Genomic DNA, 12,336 nt, shown 5'->3' on the forward strand with positions numbered 1-12,336 from the left:
GGAAAACAGGCAGTGGTCCTACCCAGCTGTGAAGCCTTTGAAACACAGCGATGCCCAGCATGGCAGGCTAAGGGACAGTTGTGGCACTCATATCTTGGTGGTAACCACAAGCCATCTAACTGGACTGAAGGCTCACTTAGCAGGAGGGAAATCACGCCTGGTATTATGACCACCTACACATACCTACTGACATTACAGATTACAGGAGGAGAACTAGTGAGGCCACTTTCCTAAACCACTATCATTCTTAACCGCATTCTAAAAACTTACTCTTTTTTTTGTTTTGTTCTTTTTTTTCCCCCCCAAGACGGGGTTTCTCTGTATAGCCCTGGCTGTCTATAACTCACTCTATAGACCAGGCTGGCCTCAAACTCAGATGAACCGGTCTCTGCCTCCTGAATGCTGGGATTAAAGGCATGCACCACCACCACCTGGCCTAAATATTTAATCTTACACCCACAGATAAGTACAGTTCACCTCTCATCAATCAGCTTCTTTCTGCAGCAGGAAACCATTACTGAAAGTCACAATTAGTCAAAAATGCAGAAAACAACTAACGGTGGGCACCAACCCAAAGTAACACCCTACAACACAACTTTTGCAACTAAGGCAAACTAGATGGCACTGGATGTCTCAAGCCAAAAATGACAATTACGGCCGGAGCAACAAATCCAAGCCAATAAAACATGGTATTCAAAGTCTACAGCAGGACCAAATGAGGTATACCCAACCAACAAAAGCAGTACTACCAACAACTGCTAAAATGGTATCTAGCTTTCAGTACTAATAACACTGCATGTCACAAAAGTGAGAGTCCTGAGTCAATCCCCAGGACCCACATTGTAAAAGCAGAGAACCAAGTCCCACTATCAGTCCTCTGACCTACACAAGTGTACTGTGGTACATAAGCACACACATGCACACATGCGTGTGCACACACTCAGTAAATAAATGTGAAAAAAGTTTACAACTAGACTATAATTGCTTTATCTGGGGTTTTTTAATCCATTTTGTTTTATATTGAAAAAGGTTTTTTAAATTAAAGACAGGGTAGGAGCCTGATATAATGAAAAACTGGTAGAATAATTATAACCTTGAGGATTTACTAAAGCCTGTAAGACTATAAAAATGAACAGTATATTAGCAGGGGGAGAAGGAAGTGTCAACATTTAATGCTTAGCAACAAATCATTACATATGCTATTTCTGGCATCTGTCTTGTTTTATGGAAAGATGCTCTGTGAAATGAGACGAGTCTAGGACGAAATATAGGAGTGGATCATATATGCACAGATGTCTACATATTTAAAAGTACACTTATATCTGGGAGGGAATAAAGAAACCATTCTATGAGATCATACGTGCTTATATTCTCATTCTGATGTTTCTGTGGTACAAGCATATTGCTTTTACTAGACTTATTTAATAGTAGAACTCCATATTAAATAAAAGTGTTCCTCTTAGTGACAGTATCAAGTAAACCCTGGAATGCACATGACCACAAGGTGTATTACCAATAGTTTCATAAATAAAACGCCAATACATATGAAGAACTATTCTACAACAGGGTAAAGAAGAATAAAGAATTCTCAAGAACTGAGAAGTTGTGATTTGAATCAAAGCAATGTTATTGTGGCTACAATACAGAAAATAGCTATCACTGGGGGCTGAGAAAACAATGCTGTAGCCACTGTAGAATTCATAGGACATACACTAGTCTGCTACTTCTGGTGAGAATAAAACAGTTCTGATACACATTGTAGAGTGAAAACATCAATGTTACATGAGAAGCAAAGTCCATGGGTGATTTTGAGCTTCAAAACTAGATACTTGAAAACTGATATCTACTAACAAACACATAAAAAGTGAAGAACTACACAGTGGTGACACATGCCTTTAATCACATCACTGGGGAGGCAGAGGTAGTTGGATCTCCTGGTCTACAGAACAAGTTCCAGAGAGCCAGGGCTACACTGAGAAACCCTGTGTCAAAAACAACAACAAAAAGTAAAGGACAATCTTGATGAAAGTAGAAAAAAGAAAAATGAAACAATGACTGACACCCTCCCACCCCCAAAAAAGGAAGGTCAGCTCTAGTAGAAAAATAGAGAATTAATACATAGTTTTAGAATTCAATAACTCTAATGTGCCTATTCCATCTATGAAAAGATGTGTCTCTAGCAGACAATTGAATACAGAGGTCTGTTAGGCAAAAAGATTTACAGCATGGGAGTCATCAAAAATAAATGAAAGCTGGAAGATGTTGAATAATGATCCTGTCTCAGAATTACACCAGCAATATTACTGGGCCTTACTACTGTAAGGGTCCAGGAAAAAGGCAAGAAGAAGAAAACAAAAATGAAGTGCAATTTGTCCTCAGCATTATCTGCCCAGGGTGAGAACTACATTACTACAGAAAGACAAGAAGCCATGTGCATGGAGAGGGCTGAGTGGGGGAGTTTCTGTCGGTGTCTCCACTGCAGTCCCTCTGCCTGCACTTGGAGTCAACATCTACCTGCTCCTGCTTTATCATCTCCCCTCTTTAGTTATGTGCACATCTGTGTGCTAAAGAGGGTCTGGTGCATGAGTGGTCCAAGTCTGTCAGAGCAGACTGTCTTTGTATGTGTCCTTGTATTTTCTGATGTCGTCATCATGTTCCAATGAATTGTGAGACTACTCTTTCGGCTAATACTGCCCTGACTGCCAGATCTTCAAAAGGAGGTAGTGTAATTCTTGCAACTCTGGTCAAACTTTTCAAACTATGTAGTTTGTTTTCCCTTATGTATAAACTGGGTCTGTCTCTATTCACAAAAGGTTTTGGATGGCATTACTCTAAATGTACACATCACTTAAGTGTAGAATAATGTCACCATTACACGTCATCTCACACCCCACCAACACCACATAATTCTACTTTCTTATTTAACTCTCATTTCTTTCTTCAGCTCTACTCTTCAGATACCCTGCATACATCCCATCTGATGTACACGTAGGTATCTTCTGAGATACTGTTTTTATTAATTCTAGTTCCTAACTAGCTATCAATTCATAGAACTTTCGCTTTGTTTTGCTTTCTTTTGTTTTGGAGACAGGCTCTCACTTTATAGACCAGACCTGGTCCTCCTGCAAAGTGTGGGAATTACAAACATAAGGAGAAAGATCAGGTTCTACAAGAGATGGAGACTAAGAATCCACAGAAACCTAGCCCAGCATTCGTTCATCATATTTTTAAATCAAATTTAACCCCTACTAAAGGTATTTAGTTCATACACATATTGAGTGATTACTGAAACAAATGAGATCGTGTCTATTATTTCATTATTCTTCCCAACAGGTCTTTTTCCTTTACTTTTTCTACTGCTTTTCTTTAGAATGTTTTTTAAAACTTTTACTTTTTTACATTGAGAGAGAGAGAGAGAGAGAGAGAGAGAGAGAGAGAGAGAGAGAGAGAGAGAGAGAGAGAGAGAGAGAGAAAGGGGGGCTGTGTGTATACCACAGGATAAGTATAAAGGTCAGAGGACAATTTGTGGGAGTCAATTTTCTCCTTCCAGAATGCGGGTTCTGAGGAACTGAACTCATGTTGTCAGGCTGGTGGCAAGCACCTTTACCGCCCTGGGCCATTTTACTGGCCCTTGGATGCTTCTTAATTTAATGCAGTTTATCACTATTAAAATTATAAATTGTATCTTGCTATTTAACTAAAATTATGTAGCCTTAAATTAGCAGTGTTTAGATTAGTCCTATAATACTTTATGAATACTAAGAGACCACAGCAAATAAAATGACCTTACCTTCCTCTTGACACTCAAAGGGTCAATGAAGAAGTAACAAAAGGAAAAAGAAAATCCGTCAAAGCAAATAAGTAGAGGGGTTGAGAGTAGGCTACAGAACAGTCGAGTCTGAGAACACTTGATGCAAAGACTGAGAGAAGACCCAGAATGCCAGCCTTCCCACAGCAAATGACAGTGAGCAACAGCATGCTGTAGTGACAGCTAAACTTTCTAGAACTCAAATTCAAGCAGAACTGAAGTAGAAACTGAAAACAAGCAAACGAAAGGTGGTTATGCTTTCTTGGTTGGAAATTATTGACCCTCACACACATATCTGCAACCCCAAGTAATAGCTACCGCGGAATTTATACTTTGTAAAGGACCAGCATGGCATCTACTAAATACAAACTAGCACCTCATCAAGGAAAATCCCAGCCCCTGATGTGGGTGTTAACACTCCACTAGAGCAATCCCACAAACTGACAGCATTTCAACAACAGAAAACAAAGATGGTGAAATAACTGAATTGGCAGAAATACTTTAAAGTACTTTTGTTAAAAATCTTCAAAGACCAAGAAGGGGAATCAAACAGATAAGGAATTTAAATATGAGCCAGAGAAATAATCATATGAAATCAGTTCAAAACAGAGACAAGAGGTACTGGAGAGATAGCTCAGTAGTTCAGAGCAATTGCTGGTCTTCCAGAGGACCTGGGTTTAATTCCCAGCACCTAAATGGTGGCTTAGAACCATCTTTAACTCTAGTTACAGGGATACAACATCCTCTTCCGACCTCCAAGTGCACCAGGCACATTCATGATATAAAGACATACATGTAGGCAAAATACCCATACACATAAAATAAGAACATACACAAGTTATCAAAGTAGACAAAAGAATCAGTATCTTCTAGGCTTTATACTGTTCTAGGCGGAGAAAAGAGAGTGGACTTGTTTAGATCCTTTAATGCTTTAGAACCATCCTGGAATGTTGGCTGTACACCCACTGCTGTACCCAACAAAGCAGCATCAAGACCTTTGTTTTGGAGACTGAAGAAACAGCTCATTCAGTAACATGCTTATAAGCTGGATTCCCAGAAAACATACAAAAAGCCAGGCATGGTGGTGCACACTTGTAATCCCAGCACTTTGGAGGCAGAGACAGCAGGATCCCCAGAGCTCAATGGCCAGCTAGCCCCACTGAGCACCAGGTTGAGTGAGACATCCTATCCTCCCCACTCCCCAAATGCACTGGAGAGTGAGAGAGCGAAAGAGCGAGGGGGGGGGGGGAGAAAACACATACATGAACACATCACACATACCATATGCAAGGCCTTGGTTTCAGTCCCATCAATGTCTGATATTTTCATACCATTGCTTAATAAATAACAGTCCTTACAAAAATTAGTCCCTGATGCTCTTTCTCCCCACCCCAACCTGTTTTTACTAATATTTTTAGTTAAATTTTGACATCATTAAGACTCAAGGAGAGCTGAGACAAAATGTGGTAAGATCTCAGTCTTTTGCTTGATTTTACAGAAGTACTTATAGAGGAAGTTATACCATACAAAGTGGACCCCTTAATCAGCACAAGAGAGAGCTTGTTGAGAGGTATGTTCAATAGATAAATATCTCAGTTCAGCACGGCATGCATATGAAACACAACCACTTTATCTAGGGTCTTCCACTTTGCACTCAGAGGAGAGAGACAGCTCCTTTTCATGTAAACAAAATCTCCAATAGCTTTTATGTAATACATCAGCCACTGTCTAGCAGTTTTATCCAGTCAAGTGCTACCTCAGGAATAACCAGCTACATTTCTGAATCCTATGTAGACACCAACACTTGCTCAGTAGCATGCTCTGTCATCTGGGTCCTGTATCAACCCTAACATCTCTTCACTACAAAGCAGCCAAAACCAAAACTTCTAAATTAGTCACTTTCATACGCCATTTTAATAACAGTATTTCTGGATACTCATGATACAGAGCCAAAAACTGAGATAATACCTTTCCAAAACACCTTCTGGCTCTAGGAGTTTCTTAGTTTACCCTCCCACCAACTAAATACCTTTCAATCAATCATGGTAACAGTACCATCCAGTGTTCAGGGGTAATCTTTCCCATTGGGGTGTGTGTGGTAATGGATCCAAATGGCTGACATCTCACCAGTCATCAGAATCAGCCCCAGAGTTCTCTTTGGCTTCCATTACAGCAGGTAATATCTCAAGGACTGTATACTTCATTATTTTTTTCCATTCTGCCTTTCATGTTCTAACCATAGGAGTAAAATCTCAATCCTTTTACCTTTAGTAACAGAGCACAGTGACACTGTAATTTCACAGTACAAGTGACCAGGAAGTCATCCAAGAATCAAAGGTACCTATCTCATCCACCACCCTTTCAGCCTCACTTCATAAAACATAGGTTTTGGTGAGTCAGGGTTCATATACCAAATGCTACCTTTTCCTGACACCAACTACAATGATTTTTGGCATTATTTATAGTTAGGCAAAATGTTGCAGGGCATAGGCTTTCACAGAAACCATACTTGTGATACCAGCTGCAGGTTGGAGGATTCTCAAAAGTCTTACTGGGAATTGACAATTTGGTAGAACTCAAAGAACTCAGGGAAGTGATATATTTATGATTAGAATTATGGCCAAAAAATGAACACACACCCCAAGAAAGAGCCACATAAGGCAAGGTCTGGGATGATCAGGAATTCAAAGCTTCTATGTCTTCTCCTAATGAAGCCAGTATATATCATCCCCATGGCACACTGATACAAAACAACACACAGAGCACTGTTAAGAAAGAAGTCCTGGGTTTTTGTTGGAATTGTCTTATAAGTTAAGACTGATTAAATTCCTGTCCACACCACTGAACTTGAACTCCAGCACTTTTTCTTTTCTCCCAGAGGCTAGCCTAATACGCAATTCAAAGCAATCTTATTCTCAGTGTTTTGTCCTTCTGGCATAGCAGGCCTCTAGAACTAAGCTACCTAGTTATCATAAACTCCCAGAGACTACCATGAATTATAAACCAAGAAATTACAAAAACTCATGAGGTTCCCACACAGAAAAAGAGGTGCAACCTGGGGTTCCAAAGCTATCTATTATGACTAAAGAGTGATTCTTCTAAATCTATCCAATAAACTGTCATCCAAATTTAAATAAACAGTAGTCAGTTAAAATATTCAATGGCTGAGAAACATCTATTAAAGTTAATGGATTATAGCAAGTTTAGACTACTGATCTGTATAACCTAGAGTGGGTACAATCTTTTTTATGGAGCATATGAAATTTGTGTGTAAACATGCTTTGTCCTTTTCAAGACCCATCTATAAAAGCATTAAAAGCAATCTCTATAGGATTTTAAGATGTAAGTTTAGGCAATAACGATGGAGTTTTTTATCTTAAAAGAAGGATTTATTTTTATAGATCCCAAGTAACATGCTAACGTGACCTGTCAATTATTAACAGTGTGGAATAATATATCTGCATTTTATTTAGTGGAAAAGTAATTTTTGTAGGCTTTTTATCATTAAGAGATTATTCTATGAGCTAATACCTTAGCAGCCACATTATTTAAAAGCCAATAGCCTGCTGTTTCAAGTGTTACTATTTTTATTAATCTATTTGTTTTACATCTCAGCTGCAGCCTCCCCCATTCCCCTCCCATCTCCCAATACCCTCCTCTTCTGTCCCCATTCAGAAAAGGGCAGGTCTCCCATGAGTATCAATAAAACATGGCATATCAAGTTGCAGGAAGACTAAGCACCTCCCCATGTATTAAGGCCGGGCAAGGTGACCTAGTATGAGAAATAGGTCCCAGAAGCCAATAAAAGAGCAGGAGACACCCCTTGTTCCCACTCTTAGGAGTTCCACAAGAGGACCAAGCTACACAACTGTAACAAATATGCTGAATGCCTAGGTCACTCCCATGTAGGCTCCTAGCAATAGTAGATAAGTAGCCTGAACTGGCCGTCTCCTGGGACCAGATTGATGCCTGGCCCAACTGTCACTAGAGAGGCATCATCCAAGAACTGATGAAGGCAGATGCAGAGACTCACAGCCAAACATTAGGCAGAGTTCCTTGCTTTAAAAATAATAAGTAAATAAATTCAACCTTATTGAAGCATGACAGTAATGCTGAACCATTGGCACATCCATCTCTAGAAAATACTAGCAGGAAAACCTGCCTAGGAGGAAAGCTAGGAACAGCGGTGGCTGGTATTGGTAAAAGGCAGGACCTATAAACAACTTAGTGCTAATGAGCCCTCTGCTCATTATTATATATTCTTTTTAAACTAAAGAGGCAATACCAAATCACTAGAATATTTTGGATTAGAATGGATTTTTGTATGATAAATTCCTAAGGTTATAAAGGTATACTCAGGTTAACAAAAATTAACTTAGAGATATATGTCTAAAACTAAACTGCTAATCTTATAAAAATGCTAATCTACTAACTTGTTGTAAACTGTTAAAAGATATTCATGACATGCAAATTAATGATTAATCACCTTATAAATAATCAAATTCTTTAATATGCTCAGAACTAAGTTTGCAGTCATACTTACAAATGTGATTCATTTAAAAAGACAAGCTTTGTCCTCCTATATGTTTTCAAAGTTAAGCCTAAAACAAGTAACTAAAAACCAATAAAGTTTGTTTAAAATCAGGCATACTTAATAGATGGTTGTCTGGTCAAATTATACATCTATCCAGTCACACACAAGCAACATTAGCAAGATAAGACATTTTATATTGTCTTTATTGCTAAAACTTCATTTTTAAATTTATATTTTTGTACAACATAACAAAAATGGTGGAATACAACAAGAAATACAGCTACAGTAAACTTGAAGAGTGGGTGTCTGAACATGCCAGACTCGACCACACAAACTCTGCAACTCCCTTGTGCCAGGCTGAGTGCTCACTCCTCTCCTTCAGACACTATACTACCCTCGGCAGTCTCCAGTCAGACCTGCAGACTGATTCAGAAGTAACCGCTTATTCTGTGCTATCCTAGATAAGACTGCAAACAGAAAGAGCTGCTGAGTGCTCACAGGAGGGAGGGGAGGAGGGAGGGGAGGGGAGGGAGGGAGGGAGGGAGGGAGGGAGGGAGGGAGGGAGGGAGGAGAAGGAAGGAAGGAAGGAAGGAAGGAAGGAAGGAAGGAAGGAAGGAAGGAAGGAAGGAAGGAAGGAAGGAAGGAAGGAAGGAAGGAAGGAAGGAAGGAAGGAAGGAAGGAAGAAAAAACCAACCAACTACATAGCTCTTTATATATTTTCTTCCTAGGACTCTCATTACAGTTAAAAACTAATAATGGTCCTGCTTACACTAGCAAATGATTTGAGAAATTTTAATATTAATCATGTTAGTAAAATCCCTTGCTATCCAATATGAAATGACACCATCAGATACTTAATTGGCAAATAACAAACAAATAAATAAATAAACGAATGGGGGTTATTTACACCCACTTAAATTCTCACATACTATTTAGCTATGCTTATTTTTAAAAGGATAATGGTTTTTCTGCTGCCTAAAATAATTTGCCCAAGAGAAGACACAATCTAAATTAAATGCTAAATAAAAAGAAAGAGCTCGATGTTTTAACATTGAGGTGAGGTTATGCTTATGTCTTTTCAGAAAATGAACAAGTCCCAGATGACTCCTGATCTGGTGCATCCAACCAGGACATCCAGAGACCACCAGATGAATGAAAACATCTGAAGGCAGATGACAAACCCATCAACAGGAGATGTACCAAGGGGGAGAGTACGCTGATAAATTGGGGAGACAGCAGGACTTTAACTCCTCAAGCTGAGACTTTGTGGAAACAAGGACTAACCCAAAAATGATGCTGTTATGTTAATGACTGTATTACAAGTTAATTCTTGTCAATTAAGAATCCAAATGCCTTTCGTCAGGGAGGATAAGACACATATGAAAGGAGATAGTATGATATTGTTGTGCCATGCTAAGGACTGTTCATGAAGGCTTGTGTGGAATAGGCCATATTACACCCATTGAGCTCACAGCAAAAATAATAGCAGAAATTAAGACATGAATGAACTGAGGATGTTTTTGCCTTTCCTCAGTCCTCTGTTAGCTATTCTTACAATTCTCTCATGCTTGCCTGTGTTAATTAGACTAGCTATAGGGGCAATACATTCAACCCTGGCCTCTATTACAACCACTTTTTCTTTAAAAAAAAAATTAGAAGGGAGATATTGGGGACACAGAGGTCCTTGTACTCACAGAGAAGCACTAAAAGAACCGGGAATATTAATCACACAGGGGCATCTCCTCAATGGAGACACAAATCAAATTAGCTGCTTTCCAGGCATGGTCAGAACAGAGAGGACATGATCTAAAGAAACATGACTATTAACTGTGTTTTAGAGCTCCTAGGCTCTAAATAACAACATGTAATAAGGTACCAACAATGGTTAATTAATGTAACAAATGTGTCATATTAAGAATAAAGGGAACTAGGTATAAAACAGACAAAAACTCCCTGCTACTATCTTTACAATAACTTTTAAACCTAAAACTGTAATCAAATAAAAGTTCACATAAAAATTACTGGATTTTCTGTATCAAGAAATATTGATGTGGTGATTCATGTCTGTTACTCAGCACTTGGGAGGCAGAGGTAAGAGGATTATAGCAAGTCCAAGGCCAACCTGGCCTACACACAGAATTCCATTAAGAAAAGTAGACAGTGCACAGAAAGACAGAATGGAGGGAGTGACAGAGGGAGCAAGGAGAAAGGAGTAGGAGAGAAAGGGAATGGAGAAGGGAAAGAGAGGAGGGAAGGAAGCAAGGAAGGAAGGGGACAGGAGGTAAGGAGGGATACAAGAAAAAATATTTTTCATTTTATAGGTAAATTGGAATTATAATGATCTTTTTAAAATTTATTGTGTGTGTATAAGAGGGGGGAGGGCATGCAAGAGTGAGTGTAAGTGGATGAGAATGAGTATGCAGGTGCGTACAGGACACAGAACAAAAGTCAGAGGACAACTTTGGTAGATTCTCTCTTTCCACCATGGGTTCCACCCAGAACTCAGGTCATCAGGCTTGCGAGGTGAGCACTTTTACTAGCTGAACCATCTCATCTGCTGGACGGTATTTACAGCTGAAGAGAAATCACTGGAAAGATCTCAAACATATTTACAATAAATGTGTAAGTATACACTTACTCTCTTTCTTCTCTTCTCTTTTAAAGACAGAATCACCTCTAAGCAAGGCAGGCCTCAAAATTGCTATGTAGCTGAAGATGACTTTGAACTTCTGATCTTCCTATCTCTGTGTCCTAAATGCTGGGAATACAGGGTTCCTTGGCTAAAACTGCATATTTTGTATTACATCTGAAATAATAAAATATGGCTGAGGAGATGGCTCAGCAGTTAAAGCCCTTACTGTGTAAGGATGAGGATAGTAGTTGGGATCCCCAGAAACTATGTATGTGAACTGGTTGGCCCACGATTCCAGCCTCCAAAGGTAAAACCAGGAATCCCCACAGCAAGGTGGCTAAGGAGAATAGCTACATCAGTGAACTTTGGGTTTGACTGAGAGGCCCTTCCTCAATGAGAACAGAGAGGATGTATTCTGAGGATGATTCCTGATGTCTCTCAGGTTTCTACATGTCAAAACCTGTGCGTGCACGCCACATACACACACATGAAAAAATAAACCACTCCAATTAATCCCAGGTTGGGAATGAGTAGTAGTTGAGCCAAGATAAATCACAATTTGATTGCTAGCAAAGCTGGGGGACTGGTACAGTACAACTCATAAACTCTTAGATTTAAATGCATCCTGAAGTTTCCATACAGAGTTAAAGAACTGCCTTGTTGTAAAAGTTAACAGAATATAAACTCTATGAAAACCTTCAATGAAACAGGCCAAAAGAAGAATCAGGCTTTTAAAAGAGTAAAACCAATAGAAAGAAAACTGACTCAAAGGAGATATTATGGTCAACTAACAAAAAGCCTAGAAAAGGGAACAAAAGTGGAGGGAGAAAAATAATTGAACAGAAATTTCCCAATTAGAAAAAAAACAATGGATCGAAATCCTTGTTTACTTAATATTTACTTAAGAAAGATCCAAAACTGCTATTTGTGGTGATATTTTATTTGTGCTTTAATAAAGTTTGCCTGGAGATCAGAGGAAATAGCAAGCCATTTTAAATAAACAAAGAAGTCAAGCAATGGTAGCACACACCCCTTTAAGTAAACACTTAGCATGCAGGGGGGTCTCTGTGTGTTCAAGGCCACACTAGGGAACAGAGCCAAGCGTGGTGACACACGCCTTTAATCTCAGTACCAACCATAGAGACCTGGAGGTCTGTGCAGACAGGCAGACAGTGACAGAGCTGTGTTGGAAAAGGAAGTAAGATAGCTGGGCTAAGATAGCCAATGAGAGGGCAGAACAGCAAGGCAATAAAGGCATAAGTAGACCAGAAGTAGTATGCATTTGGAAGCTGCAGAGTTGGTGAGGTAAGGTTGGCTGGTGGCTTTCCAAACTATTTCCCTGATCTAAGGCTTTCACCCCTA

General features: G+C 39.3%; 1 protein-coding gene and 1 long non-coding RNA gene across 9 annotated transcripts in view; one reads left to right on the plus strand and one right to left on the minus strand.

The window, feature by feature from the left end:
* The window catches only part of LOC102925978 (uncharacterized), an 18,716-nt gene extending 8,356 nt beyond the window's left edge, over positions 1 to 10,360 (plus strand). The window contains exon 4 of the long non-coding RNA XR_442745.4: positions 9,425 to 10,360. This is a non-coding gene — a long non-coding RNA (uncharacterized LOC102925978). The remainder of the gene's footprint in view (positions 1 to 9,424) is intronic.
* Ccser2 (coiled-coil serine rich protein 2) overlaps positions 1 to 12,336 on the minus strand; it is a 130,366-nt gene that overhangs the window by 63,925 nt on the left and 54,105 nt on the right. The gene's annotated exons all lie outside the window — the stretch shown is intronic.

Source organism: Peromyscus maniculatus, chromosome 9 (genome assembly GCF_049852395.1).
Source record: "Peromyscus maniculatus bairdii isolate BWxNUB_F1_BW_parent chromosome 9, HU_Pman_BW_mat_3.1, whole genome shotgun sequence".
In the NCBI taxonomy this organism is placed as follows: domain Eukaryota; kingdom Metazoa; phylum Chordata; class Mammalia; order Rodentia; family Cricetidae; genus Peromyscus; species Peromyscus maniculatus.